The sequence below is a fragment of the Streptopelia decaocto genome (genome assembly GCF_964273445.1).
Source record: "Streptopelia decaocto genome assembly, chromosome: 1".
NCBI lineage: Eukaryota > Metazoa > Chordata > Aves > Columbiformes > Columbidae > Streptopelia > Streptopelia decaocto.
In genome coordinates, this window is record NC_138663.1 from 18151768 (window position 1) to 18168386 (window position 16619).

Here is a 16619-nt window from a genome sequence, read left to right on the forward strand (position 1 = left end):
CTCTCATTGCCTAAAAGATGTATAAGCCCAGCTTATACCTGTCCTTCCCTAGAAGGTCAGTCAGGGCACTCAATGTAGTATTTTACTTATGTAACAGATAAATATAAATAAAGTTGTCATACCAACAGTATAGAATGGTTATTGTTTGATTGATGAATGTGTTGTGAAATTCATGACTTTACTTGTAAGAGAAACATTTTTAAGCTGTGCACATATAGCGTGTATGCTTGATTTCTTGTCCTCTTGTTCCTCACATGTAACTTAAAATTGAGTGGAGTAGCTATGAAACATTACTGCTTTGACTGGAAAAATGAAAAGAATTTGCAATCTTGTTGATTCAATTGGTCATGAACTTCTGTAAGTGTGACAATCTCACACTCACACACACTCACATCTACCGCAATCTACTTGTCTTTCTTTTCTATAAATATTTTTTTTCTGCTTTCAAAATATATATTCCTCTAACAGAAACCAAAGGTTTTACTAAGAGGAGCAGAGAGAGAAGAGAATATTTTGCATTCCTCTGTTGCAACTCAAAATTTCATAATACTGGTCCCTCACAGATTTTTATGTCAAATGTCTTTTATTCTTTTTGAGTAACAGAAATCTAGAAATCCGCCTTTCATGATTTAAACACATTTAAAACATTTAATAAAAAGACAGAAAATTGAGCTCCAAATCTTGCTGTGATAAAAGTCACAGCAGAGTTTCAAAAGCATTTGATTTTAGAAACCCTTCCTTGTTTGAGAATATTTTTCTTAAGCTGGCAGTGTACATACACAGGTCTGTAGAAGAGATAAGAATCCACATAGAACTGAGAATTTAGTTGTATTTTTCCCATTCATATAGAAATACTGTTGTTCACAAAATTTCATGCATTTCATGAAAGAACAAGAAACATATTTTAACTGGAAACAAAGCAATTTTAAGGTACTTTCTGCATTATTTAAATAAATCATGTATTAACCAGAAAAATCATATTACATGAAAATAGAAGTAACTTATTTTTGCTGTTTATATCAGTCCTTTAGATCAATCTGGACTGTAATATAAATATTTTGAAAAAAGTGCAAGAATATTATTTGAAAAAGAGGCTCTAAATAGCAGTAATTTAAAAGCTAGTAACTTTTGATATTCAATTTTATTAGATTGTATCCATTTTTTTCATAAAAAATGCATTAATACAAAGTCAAATGGCACTTCTCTTTAACCTTTTTTCATGAGTACATGCCACTCTTCCATTAAACCATTGCCTAAAAACTTATTTTATTCAAAAAACAGTACATGTAGCATTTTTTTAACTTCTAGGAACTGATAAGAACATGCTGGCAATAAACCAGTTTTCACCCAGAAGTAATTATTTGTTTCCAATTCTATTCAGCACTTTCAGAATTCTTCCTGTTTGCTTTTATTAAAGGATTCAAAGAATTAGGAAATCAGTAACTCTGTAGAATTATGTCTACATGTAAATATGGACTACAAAATATTTTAAAAAATCACTTTAGAATATTTACTCTGAAGTTCAAAAATTTCAGGCTATAGTTTTCAGTCATCAACGCTCAGATACTATTTGAAGTAATGTTCCCTTGTTAAGTTTTATACATGTTTTATGTGAGACCAAAAATATCAGAGCTATTAGCTCCTTGAAGCTGTTTCATTGTGTGCAATGAAACAGACACATTACTAATGTGGAAACACATATTGCATACAATGAAGTGGATTAATATCCCTTTATCTAATACTTGGGAATTTTCTCAAGGGTATGTATGTTGAATTTATCAGAACAATGATTTACTTTATTTTGCAACTTTGTTCAGCAATTTTGAAAGCTGTGTGAAAAGCCTTCTCTAAAAGTACTGCATAGGAGAAGCAAAATATTCAAGACTAGATGAATTTTGAGACTCTTGTATGTAAAACAATAAAGACACTGATTACATATAATATTTTCAGTTCTAAATACAGCAAATACCACAGCAATATTATCTACTTTTAGGGAAAACAAAACAAAACACCACATAAAGTATTTCTTAAGAAAACTGTTACAAAGTATACACTAAACTACTTTTAATATATATTGGGGAGAAAAAAAAATCCCTTTGTAAATTGATGACGGAAAGAAATATTTAGTATCTAATTCCTCATAATCCAATATCACTGTACCATACTACTATTTTCTACATGACTTTGAAGAACACAAAACAAAAAAGAACTGAACACTTACATTTCAAGTATATTCCTGTTTTATTACATACAGCTGGGAAAGCAGCACATGGGTTGTGTCTTGTCCCAGTATTCTGTTCAAAGGAAAGCTAAAGCATCCAGGAAATGGAAACAGGACTCTTCTTCTAAAGTAACTGCTAGTGTTGCTAACCTTGCACTTTCCTCTGTATTCTCTCTAAACCTGTAATTTCACATTCCTGACTACAGTGAAAAACTTGCAGTATGGCAAACATTTCCAGAAACCGTAGGAATTATCTTTAAACCTCAGACCTAAACATTAGTGTAAATTCTTGCTGAAGACAAAGTCTCACAGACATCTTCTCAGGTTTTTACTCTATTCAGCACTTTTCAGACTGCATCTGGATTACTGTGTCCCATTTGGGGCTTCCCAACACAAGACAGATGTTAATAAGGTGGAGCAAATTCAGCAAAGGGCCTTCAAGACTGGAGCACCTTTCTGTGAAAAAAGGCAAAGGGAGTTGGGCTTGTTCAGCCTAGAGAAGAAACATCTTGGGCAAGAGAAAGGGGGAACCTATTGTCAAAAATTCACCAAGAGGACAATCAGGCTGTCCAGACAGGTTACACAGTCTTTCTCCATTCTTGGAGATTTTCTAGACCTGACTAGATACAGCCATGGGCCACGTGGTCTGACCTCAGAGCTTCGAAAAAACAGTTGGACTGGAGCTCTCCTGGCATGCCTTCCAAACTGAATGAGCCTATGGATCCGTTCCTTTCATTTAATCTTATTGATTGATAACTCTTGGCTATCACTTAATAGTTCCCAGAGACATGTAAACAAACATTTTATTTTCCAATATGTAATTATGAAATAGAATTTTTAATATAAAAAGTATCATATGTTAGGTCTGTTATGTTGTTTTGTTTTTTGTTTTGTTTTGTTTTTTTTTCATTTATGGTTTTTTGTTTTGTTTGTTTGTGGTTTGTTTATTTGTTTGTTAAACATGAGAAGTTAGATTACTTTCTAGAGTATGAAAAATAACACTTAGGTGTCTGTATTCTCTCTGTGGCAATCTTGTGTTCCTGTCCTAATAATTAATGAACTCTTTGACCAGTCACAGACAAATCTGACACAGTAATAGTGGTCTCAAAATCTGGAAAACATTGTAAATATAGACAGCAGAGTAAAGAGAAACCCAAATTAGTGTCATCATGGTGGAAAATGATGGTCAACAGAATGAAGTGCCAGTCAGACAGTGAAATTGCAAAATAGTCAAGCACCCAAGAAGTGAAAAGTGGGACATATGGTATTGTAGGGAGAAAAAATTAACATGGAACCTCTTGGAGGATGTAGGAAAGCTGTGTGTAGGTAAGGATCTGTAAGAAATCATCATATATTAGTTTCAGTATTCAGGGAAGTACTGCAAGACTCTAGATTCTTCTTTTTTTTTTTCCCCCTACCATAAGGAGAGAGATTTCTGGCCTGCAAAAGAAATAAATTAATAGGCAAATTCAAATAATCTTACGCAGAACTGATAAAGTTGATCAAGAACTCGATAAATATGAGAATTTTGCCTAATTATGAGAAACAGCTTATGAGAAACAGCCCTTGGGCCAGTTTTGCTTCTTGACTTTGACTGTAAAAATAATATCAAAATATTCTCTGAGAACCAAATGATGACCAAACATCAGTGCAGGAATAAGTCTCCATTTTCTGTTATAGAAATTTCTGAATCAATACACACAGCAACAACAAGAGAGCTGAAATGAGATTTTGTGATTTGCAGATACCAAGAAGGTCTGCAGAGAAAAAAGTAAAATGGGGGAAAGACAGACCAAATCCTCTCCATTGAGAGGACTGACATAGAGACCTGTGAATGTGATCTGTGCTTCTAGATTTGGACATACCTGCTGTCAATGACAACTGAAGCACAGATTTTCTGCATTAAAGATATAAGTTGCCTAAAGACAAGAAGGCAGTGACTGTGCAGATTCCCCTCTTATCCGAAATACTTCCTTTGACTTCAATGCAGCTGTTCCATTGTACAGTACTTATGGTATCAAGATCACACTGCAAGCAATAAAGAGAAATCTTCCTTTTCTCTTGTAATATAGACAAATCTGGCAAGAAGAGGAGTTCTTGAAAATCTTCTTATTCTGAGCACTAGTCTCAAATGATACTGAAGGAAATTTTGCATATGGTTAGAGTCAGTGAGAAAAAGAGTCAGGATGACAAGTGTAACTTAAAGTGAAGGTTTAAACCAGTGTTTTGTGAGATTTAGAAAAGATCCACTGTAACTTGCTATCAGCTGTTACAGATATAAATATTAGCCTACTTTTCAACACCTCTAGAAAGTGAAAAATATAAGTAGTCTTCATGTTATATAGGAATACAAATTGATTGAAGTTGGAGTATTCATTTATTTATCTTGAAATCATATGTTTAAATCTCTTAACACATTTAAAAATATAAGGAACTACATAAAATACCCTCTTGGGATATTGTCAAGATCGAGTGTATTTGAGTTGATACATCGTTCTCTGGGAAGTTAAGGAAAGAAGCACATAACATTTTAATACATGTTAGAAATGTTTGTAACTATACCATGAAATGAGGTAAAAAAATGTCTGAGTGAAATAAGGAGCTGAAATAATTTCTTTATTAGAAGTTGGCTTTCACCAAAACTCTATGCACATGCATGCCTCTTTGAGCAACTAGATCTAAGAGGGAAACAATATGAGCATAAAACTTTTTTTTTTTTTTAAATCCTTCTTCATGGTATTTTAAACTTCCAGTTCACATCTGCTGTATAACTAAACCTCCCTTCTGAAACCCGGCAGTACTTTGTGCCTCACTGACTTCAGTTCCTTATTCCCTCTTCATGCACTTGAGTCTTTTCTACCTCCGCTTTCTTGCCTTTCTGTTCTGGACTCAGACCAGTGGGTGTTCACTGTTTTTACATGCCAAGGCTTTTCACTTTGAACTGTCATTAGTTGCTCTTTAATTTCAGCTTGGGAAGTTCCCGCAGTTCAAGCTCATAAATCCAACTGTAGCTGACTGATGGATTTAGAACAACTTAAGCAGTATTTTATTATGGTCTCCAGCCCTTCAAGTTGTGGGAAGATAAGACAGATAGATCTGAGGTAATGCAGCATAGAGATATGATAATTTAGCAGTTGGACTTGGTTTCCTTTTGTTTTTTTTTTTTTTTTTGGTGTGTGTTAATTAGAAACAAAGTAATCAAGACTGAATTTGGGGCAGAGCCATGAAAGCACATAGTAAACCATTTTATTTTTGTCAGAAAGGAGACTAGTTTCATTTGACTTGATTGAACACTTCATCAGCTATTCACTTCTGGTTTTGGATCATTACAAGCACATATGCTTCCAGCCATTTAGCCTGTCACAGAGGAGACTTTGTGCTTTTTGCCTCTAGCTCTTAGGGCTTCCTGCCTTTAAATCGCACTTCTCCATAAAACTGCATTTAATCTAGCTCAGAAAGAAAATAATTAAATGCAAAACCAGAGAAAGAATTTGTTTGTTCTAGAACAATATAAAGAAGTTACAAGATCAGACTAGCAAACTAGACTAATATTGCCTGTGGAATGAAATTTTAAGATTTAATTCAGGCACATAAAATCTTTAACTTTGCCAATTATTTTAACTCCAGGTACTGTTTTCTGTCTACTATATATGGTTGAGAATAAGGGGATAGAAATTACATTGGGGAAGATGAACACTGAGGAAAAGACCCATCTATCCCAAATAAGACTAATTCAAGCAAAAGTAGATACTATCTTGAGGGAACAGCATACTGAAATAGAGTTTGCATAAGCTCAGGCTTTCTCAAATGTGTTTGTTTGTAAGTGCTCAGGAAATATAACTTATTTCCATCTTCAAGTGAGAAAGATGTTGAGCATTTATTTGATGCAAATTTTGTTTTCAACTACATCATTCAGTACTGTGCTTGTGGAGCTTGAATATTACTTGGGCCTTGAGCTAAGTAATTAATTCATAGCTAGCAATTTATTTGATGAATTTTATTCTCTTCTATGCATGAACTTTCTATGAGAAGACTATGATTTTTCTTTATTCAGTATTTCAAATTATTATACGAATAATTTATTTGAATAATTCTTGCTTGGTAAATTCCTTGGAAAGAGATCATTTCAAATGATGTATGTTTAGCATGTGGCCTAGAAAAACATTTCCCACACAGGTCAACCTTCTTTGCTACCAAAAGGTCTCTAATTCTTGTCAGCAAAGGTAAAGATATGGATTAAAACGTCTTTAGATTATGCCCACCTGTAGAAAACTGTTGTTTGTACTTCCCACTGAACCTACTGATTTAGCTCAGTCAAACAAGCTGATCTTTGGAAATTTAATAATAATTTAATTATTTTTCTATGTGTGAAATAGCTAGGAGAAACTGGGAATTTTATGGAACTCACAAAGATGACTTGAAACATAGCATAGTTTAAATCCAATATAATCAGTTCTTGGAAAGTTTTCCAGAGCTTCTCTTGTCCATGCACTTTATGGTATCCTTTCTTAACAACAGAAAACAAAAATTAAATCATTTTAAAATGATATGGTATTAAAATACTTCTCTGTACAACCTTAAATATTTTACCTGTTTACAGATATTTTGCTTAAATGTCTTTCCATATTTATGGCTGTTTTCTACTGTTTTTTTAATATGTGAAAAAATGAAAGCAATCGATTCATTAAAGGAGTACCTTGCTTTGTCAGAGCCCTTATTCCAGTTCCCTAATTTCTTCAAGCTTTCCTTCTCTGCCTTTGCAACACAACATGTCTCTTGTTGAGAAAAAACAGGTCAGAATTGATCCTATGCCTCAACAGAGAAAAGACATCAGACCAGATGTCTCCACTGGAAACTTCTAATCTAGAGCTCAATACACAAAGACAAAAGAATTGCAAAAGTGAGTTCTTGCAAAATCTAGTTCCGTGCTTTTCTTTTTTTTTTTTTTTTGCTATCAAAAGCTTAGAGGTGTGACACAGAAATCTAAATTTCTGTGCGGCAGTGGGTCTTTCACAGCTTTTTTTTGAGGAAAAAAAAAGAAAATAAAAAGCAACAACAGTACTTTCAGCCATGTTTCAGAAGGAGTAAATCTTGCCTCTTGTTTCTGAAAGGTTGATTAGAATTGCTTTTAATGAAAAGGTATGAAGGCTCATGTTTTTTATTAAAACAAACAAACAAACAAACAAACAAACAAAAATATTGTGAAATTAAGCACTAAAGCATCTAAGGCATTCAGTGGATCTAGCTCCTAACCTAGTAGTGTCAATTCCATTATTGTAAAAGATATATTAAAAATCTCTTGTGGATTGTAGCGTAACAATAAAAAGTTCAAATGTTAAATTTTATTTTTTGTGTATATGTTGATACATAACATGTATTAACTTGAAACAGTAAAGGATTTAACAATTTCACCCATTTCTTTTGCATCATTCCTTCCTCCTTAGAAATGTCATCCTGTGAAAGAAGCAGAGAGGTGTTTTTGGTGTCACCCAACAATCTGAACAAAAACATTAAAATTTCCACACCGATCTAATAAATCCTCATTCTGTGTTAACCATAAAGGCTATGCCAGCTTTTATTCCTTTTTTTAACAAGGAGTGTCATGGAACTCAAGTACTGTGCACAATCCTAGACACTTTTCCCCTTCCCTCTCAGCACAGCTCGGTGGTGAAATCAACACGGCAGGTAATCCCACACTGTATCAAAGTCTTTTAGGATGCTGCAGATTCATGTTTAACATCTTCAGCAGTTGCTCATGGTAATGTTTTACTCTTTCTTGCTGCACTGAAACTCTTGCAAAGCCCTTTCTGACTTAGCTCTGTGTTGCAGATACAACTGTCACAAATTGCAAAAATGAATGAGAGGCTCTTTTGAACAAAAAGGTGAGTAAAAGAGTCAAGAAGTTGTCCTTTTCTGATGATTGAAGCATATCTTTATGAAAGACCTGGATGGAATTTCTGTAAAATTCCATTATTCTTTTCAGTGCAACAATACAATCACTGTATGGTATGAAGCCAGCAATCAATAGTTTAGCATACAGCCTTGATGAATTGTTTCTTCCTGCTTCCAATTTATATCTTATAGAGGAGTCTAGCCTGTAGATTTCACTGTGTTCAACTAATACGCCAATTAGCTACTGTGGCAAGGTTCTGCAGTTTCAAATATCAAAGCTTTCCAGAGAAAATTATCTTCTAGCTTAGAAAGTTAGTCAGGGAGGAAGTCAATGAAATATCCCAAAGATATATAAGCATAATATTAATCTCAATGTAGATTAAACATATTATATAAGTACAAAAGAGAGTGTAGCCTCCAGACAGGATAGACAGTAGTATCTTTTGAAGAAAGCTACTGAAATAAAAAATATAGACTTAGATTTTTAAATGATTAATACTAAACACTGCACACTCTGATCTCTTCTAAAAAGATATTTTTCCCTCCCAGGATTTTTGTTGAGGGGGTGGTCTGAGTTAAAGCAGAATTATAAAGTCTGCTGGATTTATCTTTTTACTTATATCTTTGTTAAGAATTCTGTTATTACAATAATTTAAAATATGATCACTCCAGATTTTTAAATACCATTATGCTGAAACAAGAAAAAGATTTGCAGAAGTTGCAGTTCTTGTCTGTGGTGGATTGACCTTGGCTGGCTGTCAGAAGCCTATCTAGATACTTTCTTACTCCATTTCCTCAAGAAGACAGGGTGAGAAAATAAGGTGAAAAAGCTCCATAGGTCCAGATAAAAATGCAGAGGTCATTCACAAATTACCATCATGGGGCAAACAAATTAACTTGGATAAAATTAATTGAAGGTATTGTCAATTAAAATAAATTTATATAGAAAAAATACAAAAACTAAAACACTTTTCTCCTTTCCCCCATGTCTTTTTCCAGGGTCAGTCTCACTCTTTTATTCCCAACTCCTGTATCTCCCTAAGTCTGAGTGATACAGGGGGATGAGGAAGAAGTTTTGCAGTCACTCCATAACAGTTTCTCTCTGCTGCTCATTCCTCCTCACACTTTTCCCCTGCACCAGAATTGGTCCTCTCCATGGACTGCAGTCCTTCAGTACGAGCCTACTTGGGCATGGTCACTTCATGAGGTGCAGGAAATACCCGCCTGCCCCAGTGTGTGGTCCTCCATGGACTGCAGGGATCAACTCCTCCCCCTCCTTCTTCGCTGACCTTGGTGTTCACGGGGCTGATTCTCACGCCCGTTTCCTCCTCACTCTTCACTGCCCTCTGGTGTTTTTTGCCCAGTCTTAAAAACATTTTCCAAAGGCACTATCATCTTGGCTGATGGGCTCAGCCATGTCCTGCAGTGGGTCCATTGTGGAGCTGTCTGGATCTGGTCATGTCCAGCATGGAGGAGCCCTTGGTGTCTTCTCACAGAAACCACCCCTGTTGTACAACACCGCCAATACAATTGAGATGATACTCAATAATGTGCACAGAAGCATTCATAACGCCTAAGCACCTACACTTACCAAAAGAAGGAAATAATACTGTAGAGCTGATGCTATAGTAAATAAAAGTTAGGATGAAATCTCAAGGGCATTGCAGAGTACTCAGACTAAGCTTTTCTGACCAGTCCTCTGAAGTGTGCCTGCCTCACTCACCCTACAGTATACAGAAAAAGGTCTGGCACAAATTACTATTATACAGAAAATCAGACCTGTATTCATAGGTTTTTACTCCTATTTTGAGAGAAATTTTTATCCTTTCCTCTGTTCGTTAGTCTTCATCAGTTTTGTGGTTTATATCTTCTGATGACTGCTAAGGCAGAAAAAAGGGTGGTTAACAGGAGCAGAGTATGACACTTCACATGACTGTGGGATCACACTGGAAAAAAGGAGGACATTCTTAATACAGAGGACTTGGGCTGAAATTTGACCTATATCTGAGAGCAGTGCTCACAATAAAATTCATATTCACTTCTGTTCATATGGTTTGAAATCTGGCTAGGTTAATGTATAAATATGTTTGGGTTTGGTGCATTCATGGTGCATTTTATTCCTATAGGTTTTGGAGTTGACTAAAGAGGACTGTATCACACACAGGCTTTTGACTTCTTGTATGTCAAACTGATAAATACTTGACAGATTACCAAAGGAGTGGAATTTGCTTTTCATTAAAAGTGAAACAAATTTCTGGAAGATGGCATATCTAATGGTGAAATGAAGGAAAATTATTAACAGGGAAATATGTCTGAAGATTTCCAATTGCTAGAAAGTCCACAAAACTGGGGAAGAAGGGCTGCTTAACTTACTTAAGAATTTCCTGTACATTTGATATATCCAGGACTGGAAAACATGTTTTGACAGTGATTTGGTAACACTTTTCAATATAGCCTGGATTATTTACTAAATCATTACCTTTTCTCGATAGAAAATGGAAGGTCAACTGCGATCATTCTTCTTGTATGTCAATTTAAGCCCTTGAGCGATTTGCAGTAAATTTCCTCCATCTCTGTTGCTTGAAGCATAGACTTTTCTGGAAGATGTGGTGCTAGCTCATATAGACCAACATCAGACTTTATTTTGAAAGGAGAAATGCTTTCAATTACGCTTGAAGCAGAAGCTTCACTTGTAGTTCCCAATAGAACAAAATGTGTTATTTATGTCAGATAGTAGGTCAAGGACTCTTACTTTACATATTCAGGCATAACTTGTTTTCATAATTTTCCCTTAATTCCTTAGAAATTTTAATGTCTGCATTAATTTTCTACTAGTTAAAGTTTGTTCACTGTAAACTTAAGGCACCCAAAACCTTTTTATTCCATATGTACCCAAAATACCAGGGTCAAACTTTCTGTTACTATGATAAAGAGAACAAGGTCACCATTTTCTTTTTTATCTTCAGGTTTCTGACACATCATCAGCCTGTTTTTCCAGTACCTTGACCCACTTTGCACCTGTCCAAAGCAGGATTAAAAGTACCGGAGATAGTCAGTTTATACAGGGGTGTATGACCCTACAAAGTGCAAAGCAAAATACAAAGCCGGTAACTAAGTTTGAGTTTTATTGAAAATGTGAAGCCAATCTTGGGACCTGTTTTGAGTTTGCCTCAAGTTAAAGTATAATATTTTTTAAAATTCTAGCTCAGACATTTTCCAAATAATTTCTGAACCTTACTAGATAGATTTTACATTTATTAAATGAAACCCCTACTGTCAGTACACTAACCCATGCATCAGTATAATTTGATATATTTACTTATTCAACCTAAACAATTTAACGGTTTCAGAAATTGATTTAATTCTACATAAATCTGAAATTACTTCACTTAAATCTAATTACAAGATTTCTACAATTTTTTTCTAGATCATTTCCTGAATAGATTTTGTTAGATTGATATAACTTTTCAATAGAGACATGTTCAGATATCTATGTGCAACAGAAATTTGAGGAGAGTAGTGTTGAGAAATATGCTTTGCACTGAATTATAATTCAGTTATCTCTGTATATTTCTCGTGAAATTCACTTCTGATTCACACATGATGACAAAGTGAGCATCTGCTCAGATTAGAGTTATATTTATGATTCTTTATAATTCCAAGGGAAAGCATTAACTCGTGAGTTAAACTCATTGAGGTACTTTTAAAGGTAAAGAAATTGATTGGGTTCTGAGTGTGTTATAGTATTTATAACAATTAAATTACATGTGAAATTACAAGTGAAATGAATCCACAGATCTCTGAAAAATAGAAGCTTGTCCAACAGTCCTCCAAGTTTACTGATCACCTTGTCAAAGATACACATTGCTCTTTGGGAAAAAAAAGACAAATAAAAATCCCAGCTATGCCTCTAGTCTGGGTTCAGCACATTGCTCAGGTTGTATTTAAAAGCCCTTAGTGTAGATGAGAAGGGAAAGGTGAGCCAGTATCTCATGGTGCTCTCAGGAAAAGTCTGAAGGGTGTTCACATCCCTAGAGATACATTTTGATTTGCACATACACAATAGAAAATCCATTCTATCTCTCAACCAGGTGTAGAAAAAGGAGCTTGAGATTTGTGGCTGTCATAAGGTTTGGCTTGATTCACCACAGGCTGACAGTGTAATACATTATAATATGATGTTTGTATGAAAACACTTTGCAAATGCAAAATTCTGAGTCCTAAGAGAAAACTAATGATAAGACATTGCAGAATAAATGAGATTCTTCAGAAATCAAAATAGTATTATTGTATGCTGTAGCATTATGAAAGATACTTGAGAAATCTATATATTTATACCATGTTCTTCATGTTGAAGTGGTTATATCAATCAAAATCATATCTCTGTATGGCTGAATTGTTTCTTCTCATGCCTGTAATTATTTGAGATCACTCAAGCTTTAGGAGACATCCTTTTTCTCATTTCCATGTAAGTAAAACCAGGATGAACAAAAATAATGGCAGAGACCTGTAACAGTCACCCTGTGCCCTTTCCCAGCAGACAGCTTCCTTTGAAACCATTTCCAGCGCTGCTGGACATGCCCTTTAAACTAACTCTGAAAAAGCAGGTAATGTCTACACTTCCTCAAGAGCTACTGCCCTCTATGCTCCTTTTTACTCCAACAAAAGATACAAGATAAATACAAAACAAAGAGAAAACAGCCAGAAAAGTAGAGCTTTGCTTTCCACCTCTGTATCTGCAATTGCTTCTTGTTTATTTTTAAAAATATTTTTCTTACTTCACCTGGAAGCAAATACCCAGAATTAAAAGCAAAATAAAACATTAATAGGTCACAGAAACTGTCAGAAGCCCATCTCTTCTTCAAAATAGCTGCTGTCCCGTGCTTGCTTTTGAAGTCTGCCCTGTGCATGGTTTGCATGTTTGAATGCCCCACTGGCTCATAAGAGCAGAGCAGCATGTTGAGCAAAAGGAGAGCATGACTTACACAGAAGCACAAGCCATACAAAGCTGCTTGCTCTAATTCTAAGACTACAAGAATTGAAAATGTTTCTTTTAAATATATAGGTTACATTTCTGGGAGTACAAGGAATTCATCACATTTGAAGAAGTATAAAAATTGTTCACCAATTCTTAATAATTCTTGTTGTTGTTATTATTATTATCATTATTATTATTATGCATTTGTGGGTGAAGGATGTGTTTACAAAATATTTTAAAGGTGAAGTACACTACTGCATAGACCTCTACTTTGATTAATGGACACAGCCATTTGCATTTCTGCAACGGATTTCTATCTATTTGTAGCCTCAGAAACATCTACAGGGTTTATAATATCTAATGATGTTTTGTAAGATAATTACTTGAATTTTTTTGGCATTTTCAAGGAAACACAGATGTCGAAAAAATATTACAGCCTATTACAAAAATCACACATATCTGAACAGTAAATTGCTTGCTTCTGAGTTTATGTGTGGCAAATTTTCCACCACCTTTGTGATAGAGAATTCAGTTGTGTAAACACTGTCAGTATTATTTTAAAATTTTCAGGTTATGCAGGCCCTGTTAATTATATTATATTTACTCTTCCTCTTTTCACATAACGAAAATTTTTTAAAAAGTTAATCGGTATTATCCATGAACAATGTACTACATCTTTTTCTAAACTCTCAGAATAAAAATTTGCTATCTATGAAACTCTCAGCTTTTCTTTTTTATATTACTCTGTTCTTCTGAATTGTTACGATGAAGTAGAACACGGGCGATGCTAATGATACTGGCTGGTATCATGATCTATATACATTTAATCTGCTTAAAATTCTTAGCTTACGCCAAGTTAAAGGAATTTTTAGGGATTACAGACCCATGCAAATATGTGTATGTGCACACATACACATCCATACCACTTGTTTCATTGTCCCTAAAATCCATTATATGCATAAAATAGACATTTCAGTAAAACTCTGGGTATACTTCTACACATTATAACCGTTCATAACTGCATAAGCAACAGCAGAGATAAAAATAAAATATTTCTCCCTCACAAAACTTCCACAGTTTAGTTAAAAAAATTGAATTTAGTTGTTCCTTGCTACTTAGCAAAGAGGTATTGCTTCCAGGTTATACAACGCAGAGCTAAGGTACTGTTCTTCCCTCCAAAGGAGGGCAGTGTCATAAACACAAATCATCAGTATATGATCTTCCAGCTGAGCAAAATTAATTCCCACATAGTCTGAAAATACTAACACACTGATATCTTAAAATTTTGTTCTACAGAAGTTGCAAATCTTGGACTTTTCATCCTTTTGTACTGATAATACTACTAAATTTCTGAGCTTCTTACACCAGATTAGACAGTTATCATATAAACAAATACATAAACTAAGACATAACAAATTGAAGAAAAAATTCCACTATGGATTACATGTCCAGCCCAACTCTTCACAGTACTTAGATCAAGCCCAGAGGAACACCTCACATAGACATTATCAAAGTTATTAAAGTGCTGACTGTTGTATGTAAGTTTCAGAACCTAATACTGCAGGCAAAAATACAGAGCAAAGCAAAATTGTCCCAAAACGGAGAGGAGACTAAGAGTAGGAATTAATATCTTAATGTCAAAATGTTTCCATGCAAGTCACAATAACTGGAAAAAGAATCTTTAAACCTAGGAGATTAATGATTTGAAGTTTAAGGAAAACCCCAAAATCTTAAGAAGGATGTATACAATCAAGAATTATTTGACCTTAGTTCTGCTTTGTTATGGTGTCACAAAATAACATCACAGACATTACAGTACCTCCTCCTCTACTCTTATTTGATTTTTAAAGGCATGTATTATTCCATTGTGCAATAATACAGGCCGTCTTATCTACTGCTTTATTTGCCCAGCACTGGTTTTATTTAGAGCTGCAGTTCCAGGGGGAAGTTTCCCAAACTTATGTGTAGACACAAGCACTTTAACATACAACTACTATTCTTTTAGTTATCCACTAATAAAACTTTTCAACTTACAGGACCAAATTCCTTCACATTGTTAAAAGCAACAGATGATTTTTTTTTACATGCAAACTACAGGAAGAGTAACCTATATGCAAAGTAATCCTCAAGGTCAGTTGATTGCATTAAATTTCTGTATCAGCTTCAGAATTAGCCATGTTCTTGTTTTTAAATGTACTTCATATGCTCACAGACATTAAATATAATGAATGTCAATAGCTAGCTTTATTGAAACCTACTTTCTGGTAATGTTATTTGTGGTTATTCATAGGTAATAGTACACAGGAAAAAACGAAGGGCAGACAGCATATGGTTTCTGTTTCTTTCATTTTTTAATTTGTTCTAATTTGTGAACTAACTGCTGAATCTCCTTGCAAATATTTAAAAGGTTTTATATGTCCTCAAAGTGTGAATGGCAAATTTTAGAGAAGACCTGATATGTTCTTTTATAAAACCTGAACCCTGAGTCTTTTATTTGGGAGTAAAACAGCATAGTACCACCACCTTTCAGTATGAATCAAAATGTCAAAGAAACAGACAGTTTTTACTTACAATACCGTCACTTTACAATGAATAGCATTTTCCTCTCTGTAAATGAACTGACATGTCTTCACCTGGTCTTTGTCCTATTTGTAGTTTTTGCTTGTTCAGTAATCTACCCAAGCATGTATTTTCTACAAGTTTACCCTTCAAGCCATTTTTTTTTCATTCCAGGCATGTTTTTATTTGTACAGTATTTGAAGAAATACAGTCACAGGCTAAGGAATACACAGCGAATAACTTTGGGCGGTTCTGTATTCTCTTGTAGAAGCATAAGTTTTCAGAAAAAGGAAAATATTAGTTTATGCAACTTGGCTTTGAACTGTTCTATATCTATATATCTATATCTATATATCTATATCTATATCTATATCTATATCTATATCTATATCTATATCTATATCTAATCTATATCTATATCTATATCTATATATCTCTATCTCTATCTCTATCTCTATCTCTATCTCTATCCAACCAGAAAACACAGGATTCCTGTGTATGTGTGAACGTGTGTACTCCTGTGAGGCCCATGGGAAGATTTTAAAGCAAGTGGAAGCCAATATGTGAGTCTTGAGAGTAATACCTATTTATTTTCCTGCTGCTCCAATTTCTGCTACTTTGTCTTTCTCATCATAGTTTTCTGTCCCACTGAGCACATAACCCTTAACAGACCACTTAGTTACTAGATAACAGCATGTTCCAATTTAAAATCAATCAGGTCTGTGTCTGACCATGCTCCCTTCCCTTCTTCTACAGCTTCTCATGGGCAAAGGTCTAGCTGAATAATGGCAGCAGCTGGCAGGGAATGAGGAACAAGTTTCTTTAATGATGAAACTGAGAGACCAGTTTAAAACAGATGTAGAAGTTCCCTCTGTGGGCCTGAAACTTAAGAACTCCAGCAATGGATGCAGATCCACAGGCAAGGGGAATGACCTTTGGCAGCATAGTTGGAGGGAATTCTCTCACAGC